At 39.1% G+C, this 13,022-nt stretch overlaps 1 pseudogene; it reads left to right on the plus strand.

Moving 5' to 3' along the window:
• Positions 1-733: 733 nt before the first annotated feature.
• LOC100670309 (large ribosomal subunit protein uL11-like) overlaps positions 734-13,022 on the plus strand; it is a 36,160-nt pseudogene continuing 23,871 nt past the window's right edge.

Below are 13,022 nucleotides of genomic sequence, written 5' to 3' on the forward strand. Positions count from 1 at the left end.
TGATTGCGACGAGAGGAATCCCAGAGACAATGCTCCCCAGAACTTCTGATGGCACAGGACGGGAACCATCCCCGTAGACAAATCATCAGGCATGAAAAGGACTGGTCAGTGGGGGGGAGAGAGATGCTGATGAAGAGTGAGCTAATTAAATCAGGTGGACACGGGAGAATGTGTTGGCAACTCTTGACTGGAGGGGGGATGGGAAGATAGAGAGAGAGGGAAGATGGCAAAATTGGCACGAAACGAGAGACTGTAAGGGCTGACTCAATAGGGGGAGAGCAAGTGGGAGAAGGGAGTAAGATGTATGTAAACCTACATGTGACAGACTGATTGGAATGGTAAATGTTCACTTGAAGCTTAATAAAAAAAAAAAAAAAAAGACAAAATGAACTGCCTTTGGAACTTACGCCCACCTCTCCTTTTGGCCAAAGAAGAATAACTGTGGTTAAGTTACAACATAATACAGGTGAGGAAGTCCTGAGTCTGCAAAGAGAGGAAAGGGAGTATCCCCCAAAGAAGCTGAAGAACCTAGTCAACATGTTCCAGAAAGAGCCAGAAAAAAGACTGGTTTTTGAGTGTGCTGATCAAGGAAACAAGAACATAAAGTTAGAAAAGAGAAACTTTGTCAATATGGCACCACTCTCCCATGATATATGACTTAATGCCCTGGCAAGAACCCCAGAAGATTGGGCAAATGTCCTGATAGGATGGCCTTGGAAGGAAGGAGAAAGTGATGGTGATGCATAGTGAAGTAGAAATGCCAGAACTTGCAGGATCAACAGTGGAAAAAGGTAAGTAGGGAAATGGGAGGGAAGAGAGCATTTTTTCAACTGAGCTCATTGGGTTGCCTGAAAACAAAGTTTATGTACTATGGTCTGAAACATCATTCATTTGAACATTCGGGTTCCTGCTACGCGTTACACACTGTCTAGGTTCTGGGGACTTAAAATTGAATAGGACCTGGTCTATGCTTTCCTGTAGCTTATATCAAGCAAGTACAATGAGTAAATTAAAGATTATTGTACAATATGATTTCGAATAGATCTTATGAAAATAGTGGGTTAGTAGTAGCTTGGCCACATGCTAGTTGAGTGACCTTGGCGATGCTACTTTTCATTTTTGTATATAAGGAAAATACTTATACCTACATCTTAGGATTATCTCTGAAGATAAAATGAAATAAAGCATATGAAGTATTTGGCAGAGTGCTTAGACATTGCAAGCGCTCTGTCAATGTTAGTTATTATTATTGTTGTAATGACGTTGGTTGACATTATTAGTAAGCTCAGAAATGCTTAGAAAAAGTTGTCATCAGGTCTGTTACTGATTCAAACTCATAGCTTCTAGGTGTTAGGAAGTAAAAGTACCTAAATCCATTCTTGTTGTTATTAGGTACCTTTGAGTGGGTTCCAACTCATAGTGACCCTAAGTACGACTGAATGAAACACTGCTTGGTCATGTGCCATCCTCACAATCATTATTATGCTTGAGCCCATTGTTATAGCCACTGTGTCAATCCATCTCGTTGAGGTTCTCCCTCTTTTTCACTGACCCTCTACTTTACCAAGCATGATGTCCATCTCCAGGGACTGATCCCTCCTGATAACATGTCCAAAGTATGTGAGACGCAATGGAATACTATGCAAAGATAAAGGACAATGATGAATACATGAAACATTTCATAAAGTGGAGAAATCTGGAAGACATTATGCTGAATGAAATTAGTCAGTTGCAAAAGGACAAATATTGTATGAGATCACTATTATAACAACTCAAAAAATAGTTTAAACACAGAAGAAAATATTCTTTGATGGTTACAGGGTGGGGAAGGAAGGAAGAGGGGTATTCATTAATTAGATAGTAGACAACAAGTATTTTAGATGAAGGGAAAGACAACACACAATACAGGGAAGATCAGCACAACTAGGCTAAACCAAAAGCAAAGAAGTTTCCCAAATACAACCGAATGCTTCAAAGGCCAGAGTAGCAGGGGCTGGGGTCTCCGAACCATAGTTTCAGGAGACACCTAGGTCAATTGGCATAACAAAATGTATTAAGGAAACACTCTGCATCCCACTTTGGTGAGTGGTTTCTGGGGCCTTAAGCGCTGGCAAGTGGCAATCTAAGATGCATCAATTGATCTCAACTGATCTGGAGCAAAGGAGAATGAAGAACACCAAAGACACAAGGTAATTATGAGCCAAAGAGACAGAAACAGCCACATAGACCAGAGACTACATCGGCCCAAGACCAGAAGAACTAGATGGTGCCCAGCTACCACCAATGACGGCCCTGACAGGGAACATAGCAGAGAATCCCTGATGGAGCAGGAGAATAGTGGGATGCAGACCTCAAATTCTCATAAGAAGACCAGACTAAATGGTCTGACTGAGACTAGAAGGACCCTGGAAGTCATGGTCCCCAGACCTTCTGTTAGCCCCAGACTGGAACCATTCCCAAAGTCAACTCTTCAGACAGGGATCTGGACTGGACTATAAGACAGAAAATGATACTGGTGAGGAGTGATCTTCTTGGTTCAAGTAGACACATGAGACTATGTGGGCAGCTCCTGTCTGGAGAGGAGATGAGAAGGCAGAGGGGGACAGAAGCTGGCTGAACGGACATGGGAAATACAGGGTGGAGAGGAGGAGTGTGCTGTCTCACTAGGGGGAAAGCAACTAGGAGTACATAAAAAAAAAAAAAAAAATTTTTTTTTTTTAAGGACTACATAGCAAGGTGTGTATAAATTTTTTGTATGAGAGACTGACTTGATTTGTAAACTTTCACTTAAAGTACAATAAAATAAATAAAAAACAAAGTATGTGAGACATAGACTTGCCTTCCTTGCTTCTAAGCAGCATTCTGGCTGTATTTCTTCCAAGACAGAGTTCATTCTTTTGGCAGTCCATGGTATATTCCATATTCTTCGCAAGTACCATAATTCTAAAGGCATCAATTCTTCTTTGGTCTTCCTTATTCATTGACCAGCTTTTGCATGGTTATGAGGCGATTGAAAGTATCATGCCTTAAGTCAGGCACACCTTAGTCTTCAAGGTGACATCTTTGCTTTTTTTTTTTTTTTAAACACTTTAAAGAAGTCTTTTTCATCAGATTCGTCAATGCAATGCATCTCTTGATTTCTTGACTGCTGCTTCCATGGGTATTGATTGTGGATCCAAGTAAAATGAAATCCTCGACAACTTCAATCTTTTCTCCGTTTATCCTGATGTTGCTTATTGGTCCAATCCTGAGGATTTTTTTTTTTAAAGTTTTATTTTTTATTGTACTTTAAATGGTAGTTGTGAGAATTTTTATTTTCTTTATGTTGAGGTGTAATGCATACTGAAGGCTGTTGTCTTTGATCTTTATCAGTAAGTGCTTCAAGTTTTCAGTTTGAGCAAGCAAGGTTGTGTCATCTGCATAACACAGGTTGTTAATGAGTCTTCCTCCAATCCGGGTGCCCTGTTCCTCTTCATATAGTCCAGCTTCTTGGATTATTTACTCAGCACACAGATTGAATAAGTATGGTGAAAGGATACAACCCTGACACACACTTTTCCTGACAGTACCCCCTTGCTCTGTTCAAACAACTGCCTCTTGATCTACGTACAGGTTCCTCATGAGCACAATTAAGTGTCCTGGAATTCGCATTCCTTTGCAATGTTGTACATAATTTGTTATGATCCACGGAAGTGAATGCCTTTGCATAGTCAGTAAAACACAGGTAAACATCTTTCTGGTGTTCTCTGCTTTCAGCCTGGGTCCATTTGACACCAGCAATTATATCCCTAGTTACACGTCCTCTTCTGAATCCGGCTTGGATTTCTGGAAGTTCCCTGTTGATACACTGCTCCAGCAGCTTTTTGAAAGGTCTTCAGCAAAATTTTACTTGCGTGTGATATTAATGACACTGTTTGATAATTTCCGAATTCTCTTAGATCACCTTTCTTTGGAATGGGCACAAACGTGGATCTCTTCCAGTTGGTTGGCCGTGTAGTTGTCTTCCAAATTTCCTGGCAAAAATGAGCGAGCACTTCCAGTGCTGTATCCCTTTGTTGAAACATCTCAATTGGTATTCCATCAATTCCTGGAGCCTTGTTTTTCACCAATGCCTTCAATGCAGCTTGGACCTGTTCCTTCAGTACCATCGGTTCCTGATCATATGCTACATCCCGAAATGAAAGAACATCAAATAATTCTTTTTGGAACAGTGACTCTGTGTATTCTTCCATCTTCCTTTGATGCTTCCTGTGTCGTGTAGTATTTTCCTCAAAGAATCCTTCAGTCTTGCAACTCGCAATCTTGCAATCTTGCAATTTTTTCTTCAGTTTTTTTCAGCTTGAGAAATGCTGAGCGTGTTCTTCCCTTTTGGTTTTCTAAATCCAGGACTTTGCACATGTCATTATAATTCTTTACTTTGTCTTCTCAAGCTGTCTTTTGATACCTTCTGTTCAGCTCTTTTAATTCATCATTTTTTTCTTCACTTTAGCTTCTCTATGTTCAAGATCAAGTTTCAGAGTCTGTTCTGACATCCATTTTGGTGTTTTCTTTCTTTCCTGTCTTTTTAATGACCTCTTGCTTTCTTCGTGTATGATGTCCTTGATGTCATTCCACAATTCGTCTGGTCCTGTGTCATTAGTGTTCAATGCATCAAATCTATTCTTCAGATGGTCTCTAAATTCAGGTGGGTTGTACTCAAGGTCATACTTTGGCTCTCATGGACTTGTTCTAATTTTCTTCAGCTTCAACTTGAACTTGCATATGAGCAATTGATAACCTGTCCTGAAATCAGTCCCTGCCTTTTGTCTGATTGATGATATTGAGATTTTCCATCATCTCTTTCCAGAGACGTATCTGATTCGATTCCCATATATTTCATCTGGTGAGATCCATGTGTATAGTCACTGTTTCTGTTGTTGAAAAAAGGTATTTGCAATGAAGAAGTCACTGGTCTTGCAAAATTCTATCATGCGATCTCTGGCATTGTTTCTATCACCAAGGCCGTATTTTCCAACTACCAATCTTTCTTCTTTGTTTCCAACTTTTGCATTCCAATCACCAGTAATTATCAATACATCCTGATTGCATGCTCAATCAATTTCAGACTACAGAAGTTGGTAAAAATCTTCAATTTCTTCATCTTTGGCCTTAGTGGTGGTTGTATAAATTTGAATAATAGTCATATTAACTGGTCTTCCGTATAGCTGTATGGATATTATCCTATCACTGACAGCATTGTACTTCAGGATAGATCTTGAAATGTTCTCTTTGACAGAGAATGTAACACCATTCCTCTTCAATTTGTTATTCCTGGCATAGTAGACCATATGATTGTGTGATTCCAAATGGCCAATACCAGTCCATTTCAGCTCACTAATGCCTAGGATATTGATGTTTATGTATAACATAACATACTAAATCCATAGTAAGCTTCAATCTCCTTTTAAGCGTTCCAGTCTTCTATACTAAAGTCTTTCCTTTTTGCATTAATAATAATAATAAACTTCTCTTTTTCTTATATATCCACTTCATATTCACTGTGAAATCCTTTTATTTATTTATTGCTAGTTTATTTATTTACAATTTCAATAAGCGCCTGTTCTCCACCAAGCAATGTCCTAGGTGCTGGAGATACCAAGATTAAAAAAAACATAGTCTTTGTCTTCAAAGAACATCATCCCTTTTGATTCATACCATGATTCTGTGAGTTATAGATTATTATATTCTCTTTTTAAATAGATGAGCTATCAGCTCAGCAAAGCTCATTAGCCAACCCAAGTCCTTTCTGCCAGAAAGTGGCAAGGTTAGACTGTGGTCAGATCCTCTGATTGGCTGTAAAGCTCATGATGTTTTTCTGTGCTGTAGGTGATATTCAGGTAAGAGATTATTGGTCTTCTTGGGATGAAGTATATTTCTCCTGATAATAAATTAAAAAGAAGCAATAGATTTGCTTTATGTCAATAACCTAAAGTTTGAGATACAGTGCCAAACTAGGTCGATGTAGCACCCCACCCACAGAGAGGCTTTTGTAGGAGAACTTGTGAAACTGTTGCTGGTGGAATAGTTGGAGAGAATAACCAGTAACATGTTTCTCATCTCCAAAAGCCACAGAGAATTGAATGTAAATAACTCAAACTTAGAACAGTAATCATAATAGTCCACGAATATGTGGATAGCTGTTTGGGGAGCAGACTACACGTCAGGGAGAAACTGAAAATAAAGAAAACAACTTAGTAGTAAAATGGGCATAATATAATCAAATTTGCCAGTGATGTATAAAATATTCTGAAGGGTCTCAAGCCAAGAGAGCAAGAGTCCATGAGTGCCAAGGGCAGAACTAAGCAAAGCACCATTGAGACCAGACAATCTGAACAGGCCTTCAGCAAAACTTGTTGTTGTTGTTAGTTGCCCCCGAGTAGGTGCTTGACTCATGGCAACTCCACACACAATGGAACAAAATGCTTCCCAGTACAGTGCCATCCCCATAATAGGTTGGGGATTGGACAGTTGTAATTCATAGGGTTTTCACTGACTGGTTTTTTGAACTACGTTTAGAACTACAAGGCTTTTCTTCCTAGTTTGTCTTAGTCTGGAGGCTCCTCTGAAACCTGTTTAGCATCATAGCAACACTCAAACCTCCACTGACAGACAGGTGGTGGCCATGCCTAAGGCACCATAGCTGGGAATCAAACTCAGGTCTCCCTCATGGAAAGGCAAGAGTTATACCACTGAACCACCACTGTCTTCGAAAAACTTAACTATCAAGAAAACATCAACTAAGGAGTAAATCTCATCTATGGTTTTGGATTATATAGGAGTTTTAGATTTTATTTAAAAGTTTTAGAATATAGGAACCTCTTGTGACATTCCACTGTTAACTACTAAAACTGACTCTCTGTTCTGGGATCAGATTAAGCTACCATGAACAGTCTCTGCAGAAATGCTAGGACACACATGTGTGTGTGTGTGTGATCTCCTATCAACGACTTTCGTGATTAGTAAACATATTGAAACTGTACTCTTTGATTTTGATTTCACACAGTTTCCCTCCCATCCATTTAGAAATGGCAGATCACAGCTCCATTTCCAGGAAAAATGGTGTCATGTTTCAGATTGACCATTAAAACCACCAGTAACATTAGTTTCACTTTGAAGTTTTTGGTGAGGTTGTAGGTGGGGAGGTGAAGGGAGTGATGCAAAGAATGGGAAGATCAGCCAGATGTGGGAGGTAATAGAAATGTAGAGATCTTCTTTCTAGACAGCACTAGATGAAATGTCTACTATCTGATGAATGAGGTCAATGTAGGTAACCTAACAGAGTAATTCATTCTCTGAATTATTTCTTTAAAAGAGAAGCTTTAATTATCTGCTGTGGCTTACTTCACTGACTAAATTAACCAAATAAGCACTAGCTTCTCCTTTCTTTGTGTGTGTGTGTGTCGTGTACATAATCACTTTAAAAATAAGCAAAAGCTGCAAAGCTAATTACAGTATGAACTGAAAAGACCTTAAAGAATAACAAACCTCAGAAACAAACATTGTGGAAGATGTGTGTAGAGATGTTTCCACACAATTCCACTACAGAAATGTGCCCAGTTCTCCCAGAAAATGTGTTTACTTAGCTTGATTTAAATAGAGATTAGGTGATGAGCAGATGGAGGCTATTTGAGAGAGTTTGGCTGGCTTGCTGTTGTTAGACTGCCTCCATATCAACTGAGACTGGGTGAGGAGGCGGGATGTAGAAGGAACGATGGGAGGGAGGAGGAATGGAGTATTCCAAACAGAGCAGCTGTTCCCCCAAATTCTTCACTCTCATAAAATATTAGAACCTGGAACTGGTTCTGAATCTTGATTTCAAGAAACCAAAATCATAAAATATGTTTGACCTTGCTCTATTACAAAAGAAGAAAAAAAAGTAGCCAAACAGAGATGTCCTATAGAAGAATGTCAGAATGAAGCAAGGCCATAAAGATCTAGGGTTAAGAAAATCCCCAAAACAAGACATAGCTGTTTTTAACTTAAGTGAGGAACTCAGTTGTCCCAAGCTGAATGCCCCCCTCCCTCTCACACTTCTTAATCAGCAATTCTGGGTCAAAAAAAAAAAAAAAAATCATACTCTGGTATATAGATTTCTGACAAATCAGTAATGTAGAAATGTTTTTATAACTCTGTACTGTCCAATACAGCAGCTGCTAGCTACATGGGATAATTGAGCACTTGAAATGAGTGTTGAGTTTTTATCTTTCTTGTAGTGAAATGAAAGCCTACTAAAAAAGAAATAACACGTTGGGGTAGAGAAAAAACAATAATGAGCTCTAATTCCCCAGGATACTCAATGCAAAGGAAAGAAAAGTTTAGAAATTGGCATTTCTCAATAGGGGATTTCTATCTGGACTCCATGAATAAAGAATTAGTAAGTTTTTTTTTTTTTTAAAAAGTAGGTGAGTAACAAACACGGGGTAATGCCAAGTTCAGAGACAAGGTCTACCTACCTTTGTTGTTGTTGTTGGTTTTGGTCAATAAGCAAAAAAAAAAGCAGGGCTATAAAGATCCAGTGTTTTCAAATGTTCCAAAGACCTATACTTGTCAGTGATAAAGTCCAAGAAAAATAAGGTCTATATAGAAATATTTTCATAAAGTTAAGTTTAGTAACATTTTTAGTGCTAAAATTTCCCACATTTTATGAAATCATGATGAGAGGAGATGTACTTTTTACTTCCTTATTTGGCAAAAATATCACATCTAACCATCCAAAAAGCAAACTCATGGCCTTCAAGTCAATTCTGACTCATAGCGACCCTACAGGACAGAGTAGAACTGCTCCATAGTTTCCAAGGAGCGCCTGGTGGGTTTGAACCGCCAACCTTTTGGTTAGTAGCTGTAATACTTAACCACTGTGCCACCAGGGCTTCTTATTTAACTGTATCTAATATATATTTAAATCTGTCACTAGACAATGAAATGTAAAAACCTGCAACCACTTATTTAGTTCAGTTTTTATTTTACAAATGAGGAAATTGAATACTAGAAAGACTGAATGATTTGCTCCAGGCCCCCCAGAGCAAGATTCCAACAGAAGTTAGTGTTATCTCCACGTCCTTCACCACATGTACCCACAGCCATCCCGACAGCCTCACAAGGAAAACTAGAGCTTGTAAAGATGCTCATAAACCAAAAAAAAAAAAAAAAATCTGCTACCTTCAAGTCAATTCCAACTCATAGTGACCCTATAGGACAGAGCAGAACTGCCCTATACAGTTTCCAAGGAGCACCTGGTGGATTAGAACTGCCTACCCTTTGGTTAGCAGCCATAGCACTTAACCACTATGCCACCAGGGTTTCCAGATACACTCATAGAATGTCTAATCCATTACGGTTTTCAGTTTCCAGTTATTACTTAGAAGAGCATGGGTGTTAAAGATGAGTAATACTCTTGTTCAAAAAGTATAACTTAATGGACACTATGAACCTACCAATTTTGAACACTAGTGAATCTTAAGAGTCTTTTGTATTTTGTGAAACATGTTAAAGAGGTTTCAATAATACATGCTCAAAGAGGCTAAAATAAACTTCCAAAATTATTCCAGAAATGCCTTTGCTCTTAGATTGGATTCAGTTTTGGAAATGGACTAATTATGTAGTACTGATGCCTCTGTCCACTCTGGCACTTCTTGTCACTTACTGAGTCTCAGAAACACATTACAGCAAATATTTCTTACCAAACTGGTCTACGATATATTATTATTATTTATAATTAGTTAGATTTCCACAGCTCCTAAATTTTGTTATATCTACATACACAAGCTGGTTTGACTAAATTCATCAAAATAATAGTCGAACGTGAATTATGGGCCTCTGCCTGAATTTTTTTAATTGTTCACTGTCATGGAATGAATTATGTCCCGCAAAAATACATGTTATCAATTTGGCTAGACCATGATTTCCAATATTGTGTGATTGCCCACCCTTTTGTCATCCGATGTGATTTTCCTGTGTTTTAAATCCTACCTCTATGATGTTAATGAGGTGGGACTTAATATACAAGATTGGATTGTATATGGAGCCAATTTCTTTAAGGATGTGTCTTAGCCATCTAGTGCTGCTATAACAGAGACACCACAAGTGGATGGCTTTAACAAAGAGAAATCCACCTCCTCGCAGTAAAGTAAGCTAAAAGTCCAAACTCAGGGCATCACTTCCAGGGCACAGCTTCCTCTCTCTGTCAGCCTACTTATCAATATTTGCTTGGATTAGGAGCTTCTCTGTGCAGGGACCCTGGGTCCAAAGGATGTGCTCTGCTCCCAGCACTGCTTTCTTGATGGTATGAAGTCTCCTATCTCTCTGCTTGCTTCTCTCTGTTATATCTCAAAAGAAATTGCCTCAAGAAACAATCTAATCTTGTAAATTGAGTCCTGCTGCACTAACACAGCTGCCACCCATCCTCACTCATTAACATCATAGAGGCAAGATTTACAACATATAGGAAAATCACACAACACTAGGAATCATGGCCCAGCCAAATTGATACACACATTTTTGAGGGGGACATAATTGAATCCATATAAAAGAGAGAAGTGAGCAGAGAGACAGGGGGATCTCATACCACCAAGAAAGCAGTGCTGGGAGCAGAGGGTGTCTTTGGACCTGGGGTTCCTGCATGGAGAAGCTCCTAGACCAGGGGAAGATTGATGAGAAGGACCTTCCTCCAGAGCCAACAGAGACAGAAAGCCTTTCTCTGGAAACAGCTCCCTGAATTTGGACCTCTGGCCTGCTAGACTGTGAGAAAATAAATTTCTCTTTGTTAAAGCCACCCACTTGTGGTATTTCTGTTATAGCAGCACTAGATAACCAAGACATTCACTTAAACGAACTTTAGGTAGACCTAGTCTCTGAATTCTGCAAAATCTCAATGTTTGCTACTCATCTATATTCTGATGATTCTATTTATTTATTCATCAATTCTTAGCAGAAACCTCACGTTAAAAAATTTCAGTTTCTAAACTTTCTTCTCCACTGCGTTAAGTGCCATTGAATGTAGATTTACTAATTTGTTTTCTCTATCCTTAAATCTGTTCTTTCTCCTTGACTAGCCCTTTGTTTCACTACAAGAAAAAGAGGACAACAACAACAATATATGCTGTGCTCATTAGCCCCATGTGGCTCATAAATGCTGTATTAGACAATGCAGGTATAGAATTTATTACCCTCTCACTGTCCCTGTCATACTGCAAAGGTGTATCTCACCTCCTCACTATCCCCCCACCCCCCACCACCAACTTTGTTCTCAGCATTAGTCATAACACAACTTAAAGTCTTAATTTTTATGACACTAGCCAATAAAATCTATATTCATTGTTGTTATTTTGAAAAGCAGTTGAATTGAATATTTTATATTTCTGCTCTGGGAGTTTACATTTTGGGTCCAGCACTGCATTGGGCTCTCTGTGTGAACCAATGGATGTCCAGTCATTCTGATGGCAGGAAGGGAAAAGAAACTGAGGGAAAGTGGTAGAACTAGAGATCTTTTGGATAGATCCTGCTTAATTATAAGCTTTTGAGTACTTTATCAGCTGTTTTCCTTGCCCTCTGAAATTCAAAATGCATAGACCAAGGTCTCTGAAGGACTCTGGTGTACCCTTCCAGGGAGAATGTTAATGTCAGGGATTTGGTGACTCAAACCAGAAAAATGTAATATCCCAGAATACTTGCTAACCAGCAGAATTAAATCATGCAGAGACCTTGATCTATTTGTAGCTAATGCCTTCAGAGAGTTTGTGAGAGGCCAATGTAAATTTTTGATATAGAACTATCTCACAGATTTCAGACACTCCTTAGAGGACAGAGAACCACAAAACAATGGATAGATTATACTGTGCCATTAGTAGAGTCTTATTCTCTGTAAAGTGTGTTATTTTGCCCAATATTGTTCCAATTTTCATAATCTCTTCAGAATGCCAGCATGGATAGTTACTCAAATGTAAATGGCTTAGGGAATAGATTGAGGCAAACATATTCAATGTCTAGGACACTGACTGACTGTGGAAAGTACAGCTATGGAAATGTTGGTCACCCCATTTATGATTATGAGTTGTCCATCCAGCTAGCTGGATAGCTAGTTTACTCCTGCGTATGATCCCCTTGGACATTACATAATGTCCGTCAGGGTTTTGGGGAGCAACAACTAAATTATAGGAGTTCCTGGGTGGCACAAATGATTAAGTGCTCAACTACTAATTGAAAGATTGGTGGTTTGAACCCACCTAGAAGTACCTTGGAAGACAGGCCTGGAGATCTGCTTCTGAAAGGTCGCAGCCTTGAAAACCCTATGGAACAATTTTACTCTGCAGCACATAGGGTTGCCATAAGTTGGAATTGACTGGCAGCAACTGGTTAAGTAAATTATAGGCAAAGGAGCAAAAAACACTTGAAAAGAAGACATAGAGTAGGAAAAAAAAAAAAAAAAAGAAGCAAAGACAGAAGGGGAAAGGAAGTAAAGAAGGAAGGAAGAAGCGAGGGAGTGAGGGAGCAAGGAAAGAGACAGAGATAGAAAAGGAAATACAGTTGGTGGGAAGAAGTCGAGATAGTCCCAGTAATTATCTCAGTTGCAACTCAGAGAAGCCATACCATTTGTCTTAGTCATCTAGTGCTGCTATAACAGAAATACCACAAGTGGATGGCTTTAAAAAAGAGAAGTTTATTCTCTCACAGTCTGGTAGGCTAGAAGTCCAAATTCAGGGCATTAGCTCCAGGGAAATGCCTTCTTTCTCTGGGCTCTGGAGGAAGGTCCTTGTCATCAATCTTCCCTTGGTCTGGGAGCATCTCAGTGCAGGAACCTCAGGTCCAAACAATGCGCTCTGCTCCCAAGCTGCTTTCTTGGTGGTATGAAGTCCCCATGTCTCTCTGCTCGCTTTTCTCTTTTAGATCTCAAAAGAGATTGGCTTAAGATGCTACCTAATCTTGTAGACCTCATTAATATAATTGCCACTAATCCATCTTATTACTTCATAGTCATGGATTTACAA

Source organism: Loxodonta africana, chromosome 6 (assembly GCF_030014295.1).
Source record: "Loxodonta africana isolate mLoxAfr1 chromosome 6, mLoxAfr1.hap2, whole genome shotgun sequence".
Classification (NCBI taxonomy): domain Eukaryota; kingdom Metazoa; phylum Chordata; class Mammalia; order Proboscidea; family Elephantidae; genus Loxodonta; species Loxodonta africana.